Below are 18,019 nucleotides of genomic sequence, written 5' to 3'. Positions count from 1 at the left end.
ATCCGCTTTGCCATAGGATGACTACTGTTGTACTTTGTGCTCATGGCAAACGACTGTTGGATGGTCACATAATGCCAAAAAAAGAGGTGCAAGATGGAATTGTCCTTGGGAACTCCCACCGACCCTTATGTTGTTGAAATAGGACATGCACACTTTAACAAACCAATCATTTCAGCGAAAGGGCCTACCAAACAACTGTGGCTGAAATGATTGGTTTGTTTGGGCCCCCACACCAAAAAAGCTATTCATCTCTCCCTGTACAAACTAAACTGGCTCTACTGAGGCAAGATGTCGTCCTCATCCTCATCCTCTGATTCCTCTCCCCCTTCAGTGTGTACTTCCTCATCCTCACACATTATCAATTCGTCCCCGCTGGACTCCACAACCACAGGTCCCTCTGTAGTATCTGGAGGCCAGTGCTGAGGAATTGATAATTCATTTTTATGAACATCATTTTTTCAACGTTCTGCGGAAGCAACCTCCTTCGCCGCTCACTGACCAGGTTCCCCGCTGCACTAAAAACTCTTTCGGAGTAAACACTGGAGGGGGGACAACTCAGGGAACTTGGGACTGCACAAACAATGAACGTAGTAATAGAAATGGCAGTTCCTCTTTTTTGGGACTGCACAAACAATGAACGTAGTAATAAAAATGGCAGTTCCTCTTTTTTGGGACTGCACCAACAATGAACGTAGTAATAGAAATGGCAGTTCCTCTTTTTTGGGACTGCACAAACAATGAACGTAGTAATAGAAATGGCAGTTCCTCTTTTTTGGGACTGCAGAAACAATGAACATAGTAATAGAAATGGCAGTTCCGCTTTTTTGGGACTGCACAAACAATGAACGTAGTAATAGAAATGGCAGTTCCTCCTTTTTGGGACTGCACAATGAACGTAGTAATAGAAATGGCAGTTCCTCTTTTTTGGGACTGCACAAACAATGAATGTAGTAATAGAAATGGCAGTTCCTCTTTTTTGGGACTGCACAAACAATGAACGTAGTAATAGAAATGGCAGTTCCTCTTTTTTGGGACTACAGAAACAATGGACGTAGTAATAGAAATGGCAGTTCCGCTTTTTTGGGACTGCACAAACAATGAATGTAGTAATAGAAATGGCAGTTCCTCTTTTTTTGGGACTGCACAAACAATGAATGTAGTAATTGAAATGGCAGTTCCTCTTTTTTGGGACTGCATAAACAATGAACGTAGTAATAGAAATGGCAGTTCCTCTTTTTTGGGACTACAGAAACAATGAACGTAGTAATAGAAATGGCAGTTCCTCTTTTTTGGAACTACAGAAACAATGAACGTAGTAATAGAAATGGCAATTCCTCTTTTTTGGGACTGCACTAACAATGAACGTAGTAATAGAAATGGCAGTTTCTCTTTTTTGGGACTACAGAAACAATGAACGTAGTAATAGAAATGGCAGTTCCTCTTTTTTGGAACTACAGAAACAATGAACGTAGTAATAGAAATGGCAGTTCCTCTTTTTTGGGACTGCACTAACAATGAACGTAGTAATAGAAATGGCAGTTCCTCTTTTTTGGGACTGCACAAACAATGAACGTAGTAAACGAAAAGGCAGTTCCTCTTTTTTGGGACTGCAAGAATATATTGCTCTATAATATTTTTTATACCTTTTAAATTATTTTTTTATATTTTTTTTTTAAAAAAAAAAAATTGGTATTTTTTAAATTTTTTTTTAAAGATTTTTGGCTAATTAACAAATTGCTATGGACTTATCAGAAACAAATACAGGCCAAAAGCACCACTGGACTCAGCAGCACAGACACTGGCCAAAGCACCACTGGAATCAGCAGGACAGAGCACTGGAAAAAGTACTACTGGACTCAGCAGGACAAAGCACCACTTGACTAAAGTAATCAGCAGGACAGAGCACTGGACAAAGTACTAATGGACTCAGCAGGACAAAGCACCACTTGACTAAAGTAATCAGCAGGACAGAGCACTGGACAAAGTACTACTGGACTCAGCAGGACAAAGCACCACTTGACTGAAGTAATCAGCAGGACAGAGCACATCAACCTCCCTCTTCAGTAACCACAGGGAGAATGAAGATGGCGGCCGCGAGCGGGGCATTTATGAGATCCGAGTCTCGCGAGATCCGACGCGAGACTTTGATGTCATAGCCTCGTTTTGCATTTCTTAGGTGGCCGGAAGTACCCGAACAGTGCTCGGATCCGCACTGTTCGGGTGGGCTCGGATTAACGAAATCCGAGCCCGCTCATCTCTAGTTTTAACCAATTACTAATTTTAAATATGGATGAAAATAGTTCTAAAGTTGCTCAGTATCCCCTGCACTTTTTGTGGAAAAGCCTGACAGACATACAAGTCACTGACTTCCATCAAAGGATATGCCCTTGTGACAGCAATGTCCTGTGTGTGGATTGTGAAGTGCACATCTATTCTCTGGGTAGGGTTGCCAATCATCATTTAGAATAAGCCTCCATCAGTAAGAGAAAAATCAGTAAAAATCAAATCCTCTCCGGACCCTATAATAATAATACACACAGAAAAGTCCTATTAATGATTTTGTTAATACTCATATTCCCATTTTGAAAAATCTAATTATATGTAAGTATAAAACTGTATATGTCATTATTTTTTAATATAATATTTATAATATTTTCAACACTTGGTTTTAAGTAATCTGTGAAATACATAGCTGTTCTTTGTATATGGATTTTGGAGTATGGATCTTTCCACAATATGGGTTGTGCAAATTTGTTCCCTTGAACAAATGTCCACTGCAAGGGGCCTGTGTATGTGTATTCCACATCTCCCTAGATTAGGTACAGTAAGGGCTTCATTTAGCGTTAGGAGCAAATTTGCCCTCATACAAATCATGTTGCAATGCAAGTGGTGCAAATACATTTTTTTCTCCATCATAATCAATTCTGGGGGACACTGCTAACTTGGGGTTGTCCGAGGGCGTTGGAGTTGGCACTTAAACAGTTAAGAACTAAACTTGCTGCTGACTCCTCCCCTCTGCAACCCCATCCACCTCAGGTATGTCTAAGTGCCCAAGGAGTTGGGCTGCGTTTGGTACTGCTTAGCAGTACCTGCTGTTTAGTGTTAGATTTTATTATTTTTTATTAGTTTTCAAATGAGTGTAGGTGAGGTTTTAATGTTATTAACATTTTTTCCTCATAGATATTTATAATGGAACAAAGTTCCGTTCCTTTAACAAGAAAGGTTTTTTTAAAAAAAAAACAAAACAAAAAACGACACGTTTGTGTGGTATTTAGTGAGCGGTGACAGCGCTAAGCGCCTGTCATCACTCTGTCCCGGCGGGTCCGACACCGCCATAAGGCAGAGAGTGTTGCACTACGTCTGAGGCCGGACAGGTTGGGAGATACCAAGTCCCCCGCTGAGGCGGAGGGAGGGCTTGGATCTCTATAGCTGCAGGAGGTGTTGTGGATGCGGAAGGAGTCCTGAGTGAGCAATAGGAGAGGCACAATATATGCTCACAGGACTGAGCTGTCCAAGGTTTTATTTATGACAAAGAAGACAGCCGGAGGTAGTTTAAGACTGCTGGCTGCTCGGTGGAAGATCCCGAGGAGGGAGATTTTCCCGCCCTTTTCTACCTGACAGGACTGGGCAGCGACTCGATCAGACACAGACTGCTGGACGACAGGGCTCTGCTGACTTCTCCCCTCAGGATCCTCTTCAGATTCCTCTGTTGTTAAAAATGCTTAGTACCCCATAGGGGATATGTAGATATACATATGTAGGTATAGTCTATATATATATATATATATATATATATATATGTATGTATATTTTCTGAGTTCACAACCTGTTCCCCTATTCCCACCCTTACCCTATTGAAATAAGGGCTGGTAACCTATTTTTTTTAGTGTGCACAAGTTAAATATATTTGCTAAAAGCTATTTTTTTTTTCTAAAAAAAATAAGTAAAAAAGAAGAGAACACAAGAAATTTATATTTAATTTGTGAGAGGAATTATATATATAAAATGTCTGACAAAGGAAAGCGTGTAAGCGTTAAATATTTTGTTCTAAATGTTCTGCTAAACTACCAGTAGGACAAGTGGACAAAGGGGCTGTGTATGCAAAGTGTGATTCGGGAGCAAAGGGCGAGCAGTCCCGGGGTGGCCCTTCCGCCGTGGTGGTGGAACCGGTATGGGTTTGCTCTTTGGAGCAGTTTCTATGTTCACCCAGCTTATCAATAGACAGGCAGAGACAAATTCCAATGTAATTGGAGTGGATTCTGGCTCTGTGTCACGGTTCTCACAAAAGAATCCAGTAGGTGCAGCGAATCCTAGAGATTCGTACAGTTTTGCACTACTCTAGCAGGGTGCGGAGTCTAATGAGGAAACGGTGTTCACCAGGAACTGCCGCAAAGCAGTATGGTCTTAGCTGCGTCTGGCTCGCAGGTCGCGGTCCCCACTAAGAGTACTGTACGGAAGCCCTTGGGAAGTCTACAGGGAATAGCACCGTAGGAGGAGTGGTCAGCGGTGCCAACAGAATTTAGATGCAGCAGATGAGCGTTAGCTCTGCAGATCAGTGTGGTAACTGTATCGTAAGGAGCGTCCGCTCTGCGGTCAAATGTAGCATAGATGCAGGATATGTGCGTCAGCTCTGCAGACCGCTGTGCGGTAGATGGAGCAAGAGGAGCGTCAGCTTTGCAGACAAACGTAGCGTAGATTCAGGGGATGAGCGTCAGCTTTGCAGACCACTGTGTGGTAAATGCAGCAGGAGGAGCGTCAGCTCTGCAGACGAGAGGATAGTGACGGCAGCAGGTGAGCGTCGGCTTAGCAGACCACTCTGGTAAATGTAGTAGGAGCAGCGTCAGCTCTGCAGACGAATGTAACGTAGATGCAGGTGTAGATGCAGGAGATGAGCGTTAGCTCTGCAGACGAGAGGATAGTGAAGGCAGCAGGTGAGCGTCAGCTTAGCAGACAAAAGCAGAACATGTAGGGAAGCCACTTCTATCACCAGGAGGTGACTCAAAGAACAGGCACTGTAGAAAGTGAGGAGGTGCCTTTTACTAGCCGCCAAGGAGAGGGACCAATGAGAAAGAGACAGAGGGATTTAGTCCAGCTGCAGAATATGCGCATGCGCAGACCGAGATCCAAGATGGCGGCACCCAGCGGGATGCGTTGCCATCTGCCGACACTCGTCTGCCGGGTGCGCTGCCCGAACACCCGGCGCGTGATACTCTGCTTCTGCAAATTCTAGCAAAATAATTAAGACTGGGAACTCAGGCAGTTTGGTGCATGACTTGTCTCAGGTACAGCCCTCCACATCTCAATCTGAACCTGCATGGTCATACCACCTTGGGGAAGCGTTTGGACCGATTGAATAGTTTCTTAGACTCTTCTACACATTTAGCTCCCAGAGCAAAGCGCCCTCACCATTCTCATCCTTTGTTACTTTCTGATTCTGACGGCTCATCTGGCGAGGTAGGAGAGGATTCAGATTCTGTACAATTAGGTGACTGGGATGAAAATTCCAGAAACCAGGGGATTCAGGATTTGGTGTTAGCAGTGCGTCAGACCCTTGATTGCATGGAAGAGGATTTAGTTCTTTCCGTCCAGGGTTTATTTAAGCGCAGTAGACCTAAAATTATTTGCTTTCCTACTTCCCCTGAACTTATGGAAATTGCTGAATCTGCCTGGAAACATCCAGATAAGAAGTCCCTCGTAGATATGTTATGCTTTATCCTCTAGACGAACAGGATGTATCTTGCTGGGAACAGCTACCCAAGGTAGATACTCCGGTGGCTAGGCTGGCACGTCATACCACCTTGCAAGTTCCAGGCGCAGCGGTTCTCCAGGATTCCACTGATCGTAGATTGGAAGGGTGTCACTCACCAGACTGTCAGTGCTTCTTCCCGTATGTTTAGGAACCGTGGCCGTCCACCATCCTGAGGGTCTGCGCATGTGCAGCCCTTTCAAACCTTCAGTATCTGTTCCTTTTAGTTAATTGGCTGATCAGGCAACACTCCCTATTTAAAGCACCTGCTGTCTATACCTCGTTGCCTGATCTTGGAGTCTCATTCCCCATGAGCCTCTGAAAGTGTTCCTGTGTTTCCTCGTGTATTCAGCCCAGCTGATTCCTGTGGTTCCCAGACCACTTCAACTCCCTTGTGGTTTCCGGGCCACTTCAACTCTCCTGTGGTTTCCAGACCACTTCAACTCTCCTGTGTTTCATAGAGACTGCACCAGCTGATTCCTATCCGCTGCCTCCGTGCACTACAGTTATCAGCTCACTTCAACTCTCCTGTGTTTCATCGAGACTGCTCCAGCTGATTCCTATCCGCTGCCTCCGTGCACTACAGTTATCAGCTCACTTCAACTCTCCCGTGTTTCATTGTGACTGCTCTAGCTGATTCCTATCCGCTGCCTCCGTGCACTACAGTTATCAGCTTACCTCAACTCTCTCGTGTTTCATCGTGACTGCACCTGCTGATTCCTATCCGCTACCTCTGTGTATCTGCAGTGTCCTGCTTATCGCTACCCTCCAGTACTCCTCGTGTCTGCAGCCAGCTGATCCGCTCTCCGTGCTTCTACAGTGTTCCTGCCTGTGTCAACTCGCCTGTCTGCATTGGATCAACGCTCCGCTGCTGTCTTCTCTGCCATACCACTTCTACTCTTCAGTGATCTCCAGGCGACCAGTCCTATATACTACTGCTTCCTGAGTATTGTTTCCATCGTTGCTGGTCTACCTACCTGTGCGCTGCACCTACTTGGATTCCGCTTCCATTTCCCTGGGACTTCGCAGCCTGCCGGCCTCCTGCCGCTCAGGTATCCCTGCACTCCTTTCTGACAGCCTGCTCTTCTGAACCACGGTATGCATACTTATCATTGACTGTGCTCGTGTATTGCATACCTTGCTGGACTGAGTTGTTCTTCTCTGGAGTTACCTATCCACTGAGACTATTGCCATCATTTGACTGTGTTACCTTGTAGTCTGGATAGTTCCTGTGACTTTGTATATTTGTGCAGTGCTGCTCAGTTATTAATACTTTGTGCATATCATCGTGGGATCAAGTTCAGTGTGCCCGTGTATACTCTGCATTACATTTATCTCCCCGTGCTCCTCCTCACATATATATTTCAGTGGTACAACTTGCTAGTGGCAGACCACTGATTCCTGTTCCCTGTGTCACCTGTTTCCAGTATCCTTCCACATAGCAGTGGTACAACTTGCTAACGCAGACCACTGACTTCCCGGATACCTCCACCTGGATTCCGTTCCCTCACCTAGACAGCGGTACAACTTGCTAACGCAGACCGTTGACTCTCATCACCTCCTCGTTACTTCTGGACATTCCTCCTCACTATAGCAGTGGTACAACTTGCTATCCGCAGACCACTGACTACCTTTACGTTTCCTTTGTCCATTCAGTTCCTCGTGTACTATTACCTATATATTACCAGTGCTGCTAGTCATAGACTTTCCACGAGCATTCTCTACCATCTGCTGTCTCCTGTTCCGTGATCACCCCGCTACCAGAGTACCATATTACCACCTATATTGCTCTGGTAAGTCCATCACCTGGTGATCCCTGGGTAAAGACTCCTAGTGCCCGTGACAAAGGGTTCCTAAAAAATATTTTTCTTGGGGCAGGCTCTTCTTTTAGACCCTTGTTTGCATCTGCGTGGGTGGCTACAGCTATGGAGTCCTGGGCTGGCCAATTAGTAGCAGGTTTACAGGATACGGAATTCCTTCCTTCATTTAAAGAGGCTTCTGGTTATCTCTATGAGGCAGCCCAGAATGCGGCTTCAATTTCTTTCACAGTCTCTGCTTCAGCAGTGGCAGCTAGAAAAACGCTTTGGCTTCGTTCATGGAATGCGGACTTGGAATCTAAAAGATCTTTGGAGGCGTTACCTTTTTCAGGGTCCGTCCTATTCGGTTCTGAATTAGATGATATGATCAGTCAGACTATTGGAGGTAAAAGTACTTTCTTACCAGTTAATTCTTCTAAACCCAGAATTCCACGGATCAGTTCCTTTCGGCAGCCCTTTCGTGGTAGCTCAATTTCAAGAGGACAGTCCTCTGTTAGGGGTAAGCCAATCGCTCTTAGAGGTCAATCTCAGAAAGGAAGGGGTTCTCACTCGTAAGAGGCGGCCATCGTCCAAGACATCAGATAAGCCTTCCGCATGACGTGATTCCGCCTCTCCTTGCGGCTGCGGGGGGTCGACTTCAATTATTCAAAGATCAGTGGACAGCTTCCATCAAGGATGTTTGGATATTGGGAATAATTTCTAGAGGTTATTTCCTAGACATTATTGGCCCTACCCCCCAACGTTTTTTCCAGACTCAGTTGCCTCAAGATTGCATCAAGAGAAATGCGATGTTACAATCGATCGCTTCTCTTTCCGCTGACGTTATTTGCAAGGTTCCGGAAAGTCAGAGGCAAGGGGTTTTACTCAAACCTATTCTTATTTCAAAAACAAGACAGTTCGTTTCGGCCGATTCTGAACCTCAAAAATGTAAATCTTCACCTTCAGGTAACCAAATTCCGTATGGAATCAATCTGCTCGATGATAATTGGTTTGGAACCTCTGGAGTTTCTTGCATCGATAGACATTCAAGACGCATACCTACATGTCCCTATTTGGGAGGGACATCAGTCTCTTCTTCGTTTTTCGATAGGGAGCTCTCATTTTTCATTTCGGGCTCTTCCCTACGGTCTTTCCACCGCCCCCAGGGTTTTCACAAAAATTATGTCAGTAATGGCGGCGGGGTTACGTGCTCAAGGAATAAACGTAATTCCATATCTGGACGATTTGCTAATAAAGACTCCATCGTATCAGCTCCTGTCTCAACATCTTACCTTGTCCCTTACTTTCTGCAACGACACGGATGGATAATCAATTATCAAAAGTCTCATCTACAGCCCACTCAGAGAATGGTCTTCTTTAGAGAATGTAAATCGTCAGGGAGGAACAAAAAGTGCAGGAGCAATGCATGTGGTGGAACAGATCTTGTCTTGGGCAGAGATATGGGTTCCAGCGGTTTCCGCAGTCTTCATTCCAGGAGTGGAAAACTGGGAAGCGGATTATCTGAACAGGCATGCAATCCTTCCGGGGGAATGGTATCTACATCCACAGGTGTTGCAGCAACTAGTTGAAAGGTGGGGGTCTTCCAGATCTAGATTTGATGGCATCGAGATACAACCATCAGGTTCTAAGATTTTGCGCAAGAACCAGAGATCCTTTAGCAGTAGCAGTGGATGTAATGTCAATGAATTGGGATTTCAAACTGGGATATCTTTTGTCCCCAATTCCGATGATTTCATGAGTACTGCGAAGAGTAAGAATGGGAATGCATCCAGTAAATCTAGTAGCACCAAATTGGTCAAGACGAGTTTGGTTTAGAGACATCTTGAAGATGGCAGGTCAGGGTTGGGCTCTTCCCCTCAGATCCGATCTGCTAATTCAAGGTCCATTTCATTATCTGGACTTAACTCGTTTGGCTTTAATGGCGTGGCTATTGAAGCCAAACTCTGGAGCTCCAGAGGTTTCTCATCTAGCGTAGTGGATACCCTGATGAAAGCTTGTAAACCGGTATCAGCATAGATTTACCATAGAATATGGAAGATTTACGTACAATGGTGTGAAAGTAATAGTCATGATCCTGTGTCTTTTAGTCTAACTCGGTTTCTGGCGTTTCTCCAGGATGGGTTAGAGAAGGGTCTTAGATTAAGCTCCCTGAAAATTCAGGTCTCTGAATTAGGAGCCTTATCTTGTAGAGTTCCTTACTTAATTTTCCATGAGGACAGAGCGGTCCTCAGGACAATTCCGTCTTTTTTGCCAAAGGTGGTTTCAAGTTTCCAAATGAATCAAGAAATAGTGGTTCCAGCTTTTAAGGAAGAAGAGTCCTCTCCTGGGTCCTCTTCTCCCTCTTTGTCAATAAGTCTGGATGTGGTCAGAGCTTTAAAAGTATATGTGGAAAGGACTTCTGTCGAAGAACTGATTCTCTTTTAGTGCTTTACGACACCTCAAGGAGAGGATAGCCAGCTTCCAAACGGACAATTGCTCGCTGGATTAAGTCTGTCATTAGGCATGCCTATATGAGTGTGAACTGGCCTGTGCCTAGAGTTGTCATGGCACACTCTACCCGTGCGGTGGGGGCCTCTTGGGCTGCTCCTCATAGGGCTTCTGCGGATCAACTGTGTAGGGCAGCTACCTGGTCTTCTGTCCATACTTTTACTTGGTTTTACAAATTCAACATTTTTGTGTCTTCGGATGCCAAGTTTGGCAAAAAATGTATTACAAGCAGGTAGACCAATTAATTCCCACCCTTAGAGGGGCTATTTTATAAGGTCCCCAAGGTAGCAGTGTCCCCCAGAATGGATGATGGAGAAAAGAGGATTTTTGTACTTACGTTAAATCTCTTTCTCCGAGTCCATCTGGGGGACACTGCCTTCCCTCCCTTTTGCGGTTATTTTAGTTAGTTAGACTTGCCCAATTTTTCTTGGGACTTTAGTATTAACTGAGGTGGTGGGGTTGCAGAGGGGAGGAGTCAGCAGCAAGTTTAGTTCTTAACTGTTTAAGTGCCAACTGCAATGCCCTCAGACAACCCCAAGGTAGCAGTGTCCCCCAGATGGACTCGGAGAAAGAGATTTAACGTAAGTACAAAAATCCTCTTTTATGCAGGTAATATACTGGCTGATTTTGCATGTAGCACAGACACACTGGACAGATTTTTACACTGTGTGTGTGTACTTGTATTCCTATACTTGTGGGGACATTGACCTGTTTACACATCAACATTGTGGGGACCTCAGTCATAATGGGGACAAAAAAAATATGGTCCTCACGAAACTTATGCTAGTTAACGCAGGGGACACGTGGCATCAAAATATGGCATGTCTTTTGTTGGACTAAAAATATGTGTGTTTCTGACACGGAGGGAAAAGTGTATGCATGTTACCACCGGATGTCAGTGGAACAATAGGACATACGTATAATCAACATGAAGTGAAGGAAATTGCAGCTTTCCTGCTTTGTTAGCAGAACACGAATAAGACACAGTCATATCCTTCTGCTTCTCAAAGTAATGTGGGGACAGTGGGACATGATAGTGGTGGCTCCGACTATAGCCTGGAGAGCAGTGGAGAGGAGTATGGAGCTGACCCTTCAGAGAAGAGTGGTTCAGACACCAGTAACAATGATGGAGCCATTGCAGGGTAGTGGAACAGCGAAGTAACAGAGACACGTTGTATGCACAACAATTCTCGACCTGATGGCAGCAGTGTTTTAAACACAGAAGGCCCAGAAGATGATGCTGTGTCCGTCCGAACACTTTCCAAAAAAAGTGATGGCTCCAGGGCGTGTAATAAAAAACAATACTGCCTGTACATTGAGAATCCCCTCAAAAATAGCATATCCAGCATGTTCACCATAAGGAGACTGAAGTTGCCTGGGCCATGAAATTTCCCAAGCACTCGATAGAAAGGTGCATGCAATTTGTATATCTTCGCGATAGAGGTAACTTTGCACACAACTCTGAGGTGATGAGGACAAGACGCAATGTTCTGATTCCAGTCTCTGTGCCTTGGCTCAGCCTGTTCCACCTGCCATCATTGGTGGCTTTTGGAAGCTGTAGAGTGACAAGACCCCAGATGAAGTTTTACTCAGTCAAAAATGACAGATGCATCATGCAGAGAGGGCAGCATCTTTTCAACCAGGTCTGGTCAAATGCCAGCAAACACGAGTACATCTGCCAGAAGCTTAGAGAAATGGAAAGGCTACTGTTACATGCCAGAAGAGCTACCCCTTTGGAGAAGATTGAAAACTTTACCATTCCATCAAACCATTTGTCACTCACTGGACCGTGAGTGCCTCTGCCCTTGTGCGTGGTTCTCTCTCCTTCCTGCCGGCGCCTGTCCTGAGCCGCGGCCGCCCGCCATCTTGATCGGATTGCGCATGTGCAGGATCCCTGAACTCTTATGACCTTGCTTTTAATCTAATTGGGGGATCAATCTCCTCACCTGTGCTCTTTGTATCATTGCCTGATCTTGATTCTCACTTCCTGTGAGTCTTTGAAGGTGTTTCCTGTGTCCTGCCCGTGTCTTCAGCTTCCTGCTGGATTACCCTGCATATCTGTTCTGGACAAGCTTCTCAGCTCAACTGCTGTATACATACAGCTATAGACTATTTGCTGTTACTCTACTTATCTGCACCTGGACAAGTCCTTACCTCCTCGCAGTGGTACAACTTGCTATCCGCAGACCACTGACTCTCCCTGCTACCTACCTGCACCTGGACAAGTCTTCCCATCACAGCAGTGGTACAACTTTCTATCCGCAGACCACTGACTCTCCCCGCTACCTACCACTATAGCTGCAAGTCGCTGACTTTCCTACCACTATAGCTGAAAGTCGCTGACTTTCCTACCACTATAGCTGCAAGTCGCTGACTTTCCTACCACTATAGCTGCAAGTCGCTGACTCTTATCTACTCCATAGACATTCCTTCTCCACCAGTTGTTGTAGAGTTCCAACTATTCACCCTGCTGCCCAGAGGATCGCTGTGCAATCCGCCCCTCTGATAAGCATTATCATCTGGTGAATCCTGGGTAGAACTCCTAGTGCCCGTGACAGTAAGATCAGGCCATGACAGACCCAGGATTGGAACCAACAGCTAGGGAGATGCTGCAGCACCTGGTTACTCGGATTGAACAACAAGATGTTCGGCAGCAAGTTGTTCCAATGTTTTCAGGCTCTAGCCTCCGGAGGAGACCCTGTAAAAAATGTATCAGCTACTGTTGACCCTCCAGTGTCTTCTTCTTCTTCAGTGCCATCCCAGGTGTCTACCGCTTCTACGTTACACCTGCCTACTCCCTCAAAGTATGATGGAGACCCGAAGAATTGTAGGGGCTTTCTTAACCAATGCTCCATTCATTTCGAACTCCAACCTCACAACTTTTCTACTCATCGTTCTAAAGTGGCCTATCTCATTTCCTTGTTTTCCGGACAGGCTCTGGCATGGGCCTCCCCTCTTTGGGAGAGAAATGACCCCCTATTGGAAGATAGTGCTATGTTTATTTCTACGTTCCGGAGAATTGACGAACCTGGTCGTGTTATCCCCGCGGCCTCCAGTATTCTCTGACTACGCCAAGGATCCCGTTCAGTGGCCCAGTACGTAATCCAATTTCGGATACTTGCCTCTGAACTCCAATGGAACAGTGAGGCGCTGATAGCTGCCTTCTGGCAGGGTCTTGCTGACAAGATCAAAGACGCACTGACCTCACAAGAGTAACCCTCCTCCTTGGACGATTTGATTTCTCTGTGCCACAGAGTAGACATGAGATTTCGTGAGAGAGATTCCGAAAGAGTAAGTTCTTCTAAAGGGTCCATTCGCCCAGCATCTCAAGTTCGTCTTCTCCCACCTCCAGTAGAACCCATGGAGGTAGGATGTTCTAAACTAACATCTGAGGAGAGGGAGCGACGAGTGAAAAATAGACTCTGCATCTATTGCGCTGACTCTACTCACATGCTGAACTCATGTCCCAGAAAGTCGGGAAATGCCAGGCCCTAACCAGTTTTGGAGAGGTAAGGTTAGGGTCTCTGGAATCCTCTCCATGTTCTATGGATTCTAAAGTTTGTACTTTTGATGTTACTGTTTACACTTCTACCAAGTCATTTATGTCTCAAGCACTTTTGAACTCTGGTACTGCTGGAAATTTTATTTCTAGTTCCCTAGTGAATCAGTGGTCCCTACCAGTGATTCCTTTAAAAGCAGCTATTGCTGTCACCGCTATAGATGGTTCACGAATAATTAATGGACTTATCACTCAATGTACGACTCCTTTGACCCTTCAAATCGGAGCCTTACATCAAGAGAAAATTTCCTTACTGGTCCTTCCTGTTACCACTAGTCCCATTGTACTTGGCCTTCCATGGCTTCAACTCCATTCTCCACAGACTGACTGGAACACTCCTCAGGTTACGTCCTGGGGCCCGGATTGTCGTCATAAATGTCTGACTCAAGTTGTTCCACTCGAAGTAAATAAATCTTCTATAACACCCTGCCCGCTGGTCCTTCCTCCACAGTATGCTTCCTTTGCGGATGTGTTCGATAAAGCCCAGTCAGAACGCCTTCCGCCCCATCGGGAGTGGGATTGTCCGATAGACTTACAGCCTGGCAAGAACCCTCCTAGGGGCCGTGTATACCCTCTCTCGCTACCAGAGACTCAGGCTATGTCTGATTATATCAAGGAGAATCTCCATCGTGGATTTATCCGACCATCCATCTCTCCCGCTGGAGCGGGGTTCTTTTTTGTTAAAAACAAAGATGGGTCATTACGACCCTGTATAGACTATCGTGGGCCTAATGCTATAACCATTAAAAATCGGTACCCTATCCCGCTAATTACCGAGCTCTTTGACCGCATTAAGGGAGCCCGGATATTCACCAAACTTGATCTCTGTGGCGCCTATAACTTAATCCAGATCAAGGCCGGAGACGAATGGAAGACAGCGTTTAACACCAGGGATGGACACTATGAATATCTAGTTATGCCTTTTGGGTTGTGTAACGCCCCAGCTGTCTTCCAGGGATTCGTGAATGAGATCTTCCGGGACTTGTTGTACGTTTGTGTCGTTGTCTACCTGGACGATATATTAATTTTCTCTCAGGATCTTTCCTCTCATCATCAACATGTGGCAGAAGTCCTTTCTAGACTCCGGAGGAATTTGCTATTCTGCAAGTTAGAAAAATGTTCCTTTGAATTATCCCAGATTCCATTCTTGGGATATATTGTGTCTGGAGTAGGTCTAGAGATGTATCCGGAGAAAGTTAATGCAGTGCTACTTTGGCCCCAGCCAACTACCCTCAGAGCAATTCAACGTTTCTTAGGATTTGCAAACTATTACAGACGGTTCATTCAAGGTTTTTCCTCCATTGCCTCTCCAATAGTGGCCCTGACCCGTAAGGGCGCTAATACCAAGCAATGGTCGCCTGAGGCTCTTCAAGCCTTTCAGTTCCTTAAAAAAGCGTTCTCTACCGCTCCTGTTCTTCGACAGCCTGACGTGACTCTTCCTTTCTTCCTTGAAGTGGATGCCTCTAATGTTGGACTAGGGGCCATTCTATCCCAAAGATCGGAACAACAGAAATTTCATCCTTGTGCCTTCTACTCTCGAGGCCTTCTACCTGCAGAGAGCAACTATACTATCGGGGATAAGGAGCTGTTGGCCATAAAAGTGGCTTTGTCACTCACCAGCCTGTGAGTGCTTCTTCCCGTGTATTTAGGAACCGTGGCCGTCCACCATCCTGAGGGTCTGCGCATGCGCAGCCCTTTCAAACCTTCAGTACCTGTCCCTTTAGTTAATTGGCTGATCAGGCAACACTCCCTATTTAAAGCACCTGAGTTCCATACCTCGTGGCCTGATCTTGGAGTCTCATTCCCCATGAGCCTCTGAAGGTGTTCCTGTGTTTCCTCGTGTATTCAGCGCTGCTGATTCCTGTGGTTTCCAGACCACTTCAACTATCCTGTGGTTTCCAGACCACTTCAACTCTCCTGTGTTTCATCGTGACTGTTAGCTGATTCCTATCCGCTGCCTCCGTGCACTACAGTCTTCAAACCACTTCAACTCTCCTGTGTTTCATCGTGACTGTTAGCTGATTCCTATCCGCTGCCTCCCTGCACTACAGTCTTCAGACCACTTCAACTCTCCCGTGTTTCATCGTGACTGTTAGCTGATTCCTATCCGCTGCCTCCGTGCACTACAGTCTTCAGATCACTTCAACCCTCCTGTGTTTCATCATGACTGTTTAGCTGATTCCTATCCGCTGCCTCCGTGCGCTACAGTCTTCAGCTCATCTCAACTCTCCTGTGTTTCCTCGAGACTGCACCAGCTGATTCCTATCCGCTGCTCTCCGTGCTCAACAGTTCCAGCTCAGCTCTACTCTCCCGTGTTTCATCGTGACTGCACCTGCTGATATCTATCCGCTACCTCCGTGTATCTGCAGAGTCCTGCTGGCTGCTACTCCTCAGTTCTACTCGTGTCTGCAGCAGCTGATCCGCTCTCCGTGCTTCTCAGTGTTCCTGCTGGTGTCTACTCGCCAGTCTGCATCGGATCTACGCCTCACTGCTTTCATCTCGTCTAGACCATCGCTACTCTTCTGGGTTCCCCAGGAGTCCAGTTCTACATACTACTGCTTCCTGAGTATTTGTTGCTATCCCTGTTGGTCTACCTACCTGTGCGCTGCACCTACTTGATTACCGCTTCACCCTCCAGGGACTTCGTATCCTGCCGGCTTCCAGCCGTTCAGGTATCTCTGCACTCCTGTCTGACAGCCTGCTCCTGAACCACGGTATGCATACTTCTCATTGACTGTGCTGGTGTATTGCATATCTTGCTGGACTGAGTTGTTCTCCTCTGGAGCTTACTATCCATTGAGACTTTTGCCATCATTGACTGTGTTACCTTTTCCCGGATAGTTTCTGTGACTTTGTATTATTGCAGTGCTGTTCAGTCATTACTATATTGTGCATGTCATTGTGGATCAAGTTCAAGGTGCCCGTGTATCCTCTGTATTGCAGTCTCTCCCCGTGCTCCTCCTCACATATATATTCAGTGGTACAACTTGCTAGAGGCAGACCACTGATCCCTGTTCCTGTGTCACCTGTTCCAGTGTCCTCTCACATAGCAGTGGTACAACTTGCTAACGCAGACCACTGACTCCCCGGATACCTCCACCTGGATTCCATTCCTTCACCTAGACAGCGGTACAACTTGCTAAACGCAGACCGCTGACTCTCATCACCTCCTCGTTGCTGTTGGACATTCCTCCTCACTATAGCAGTGGTACAACTTGCTATCGCAGACCACTGACTACCCTCACGTGTCCTTTGTCCATTCAGTTCCTCGTGTATTACTACATATATATTAACAGTGCTGCTAGTCATAGACTTTCCCGAGCATCTCTATCATCTGCTGTCTCCTGTTCCGTGATCACCCCGCTACCAGAGTACCATATTACCATCTATACTGCTCTGGTAAGCTTATCACCTGGTGATCCCTGGGTAAAGACTCCTAATGCCCGTGACAGTAAGATCAGGCCATGACAGACCCTGATACGGAACCTACAGCCAAAGAGATGCTGCAGCATCTGGTCACCCGTGTGGAGCAACAGGATGCTCGCCAACATCTGTTACTTCAATTTTACCAGTCGTTAGCCTCCCAAGGAACATCTGGACCGACCGTTACAGCTAATGTTGAAGCTCCTGTGCTTTCCTCCGTTTCCCCAGTGCCATCCCAGGTGTCTACGGCTTCCACGCTTCACCTGCCTACTCCGTCAAAATACGATGGAGACCCCAAAACTTGTAGGGGTTTTCTCAACCAATGCTCAGTTCATTTTGAGCTCCAACCTCAAAATATTTCTACCCATCGTTCCAGAGTGGCCTATCTTATCTCATTGTTTTCTGGACAAGCTCTGGTTTGGGCTTCCCCTCTGTGGGAGAGAAACGATCCTGTATTACAAGATAGTGCCAAATTCATTTCTATGTTCCGAAGTGTGTTCGATGAACCAGGTCGTGTGACCTCCGCTGCTTCCAGCATTCTTCGTTTACGTCAGGGTTCTCGTACAGTAGGCCAGTACGTCATTCAATTTAGGATATTAGCCTCTGAACTTCAGTGGAACACTGAAGCATTAATTGCCGCCTTCTGGCAGGGGCTCTCCGATAAAATTAAAGATGCACTGACTACCCAAGAGCTTCCTACGTCATTAGAAGATTTGATTTCTCTTTGCCATCGTGTAGACATGAGGTTTCGTGAAAGGGAATCTGAGAAAACAACTTCAGTTAAAGCACCTCTTCGCTCAACCCCTCAATTTCGTCCAGCTTCATCTCCTGTGATCCCCATGGAGATCGGACGTTCCAAATTATCTTCAGAGGAGAGGAACCGAAGAGTAAAGAATAGACTTTGTATCTATTGTGCTGATTCTACACATATGCTCAGTTCTTGCCCTATGAAATCGGGAAATGCCAGGCCCTAACTAGTTCTGGAGA

This window comes from Mixophyes fleayi, chromosome 4 (assembly GCF_038048845.1).
Source record: "Mixophyes fleayi isolate aMixFle1 chromosome 4, aMixFle1.hap1, whole genome shotgun sequence".
NCBI lineage: Eukaryota > Metazoa > Chordata > Amphibia > Anura > Limnodynastidae > Mixophyes > Mixophyes fleayi.
Note: the sequence above shows the minus strand (reverse complement) of the source record.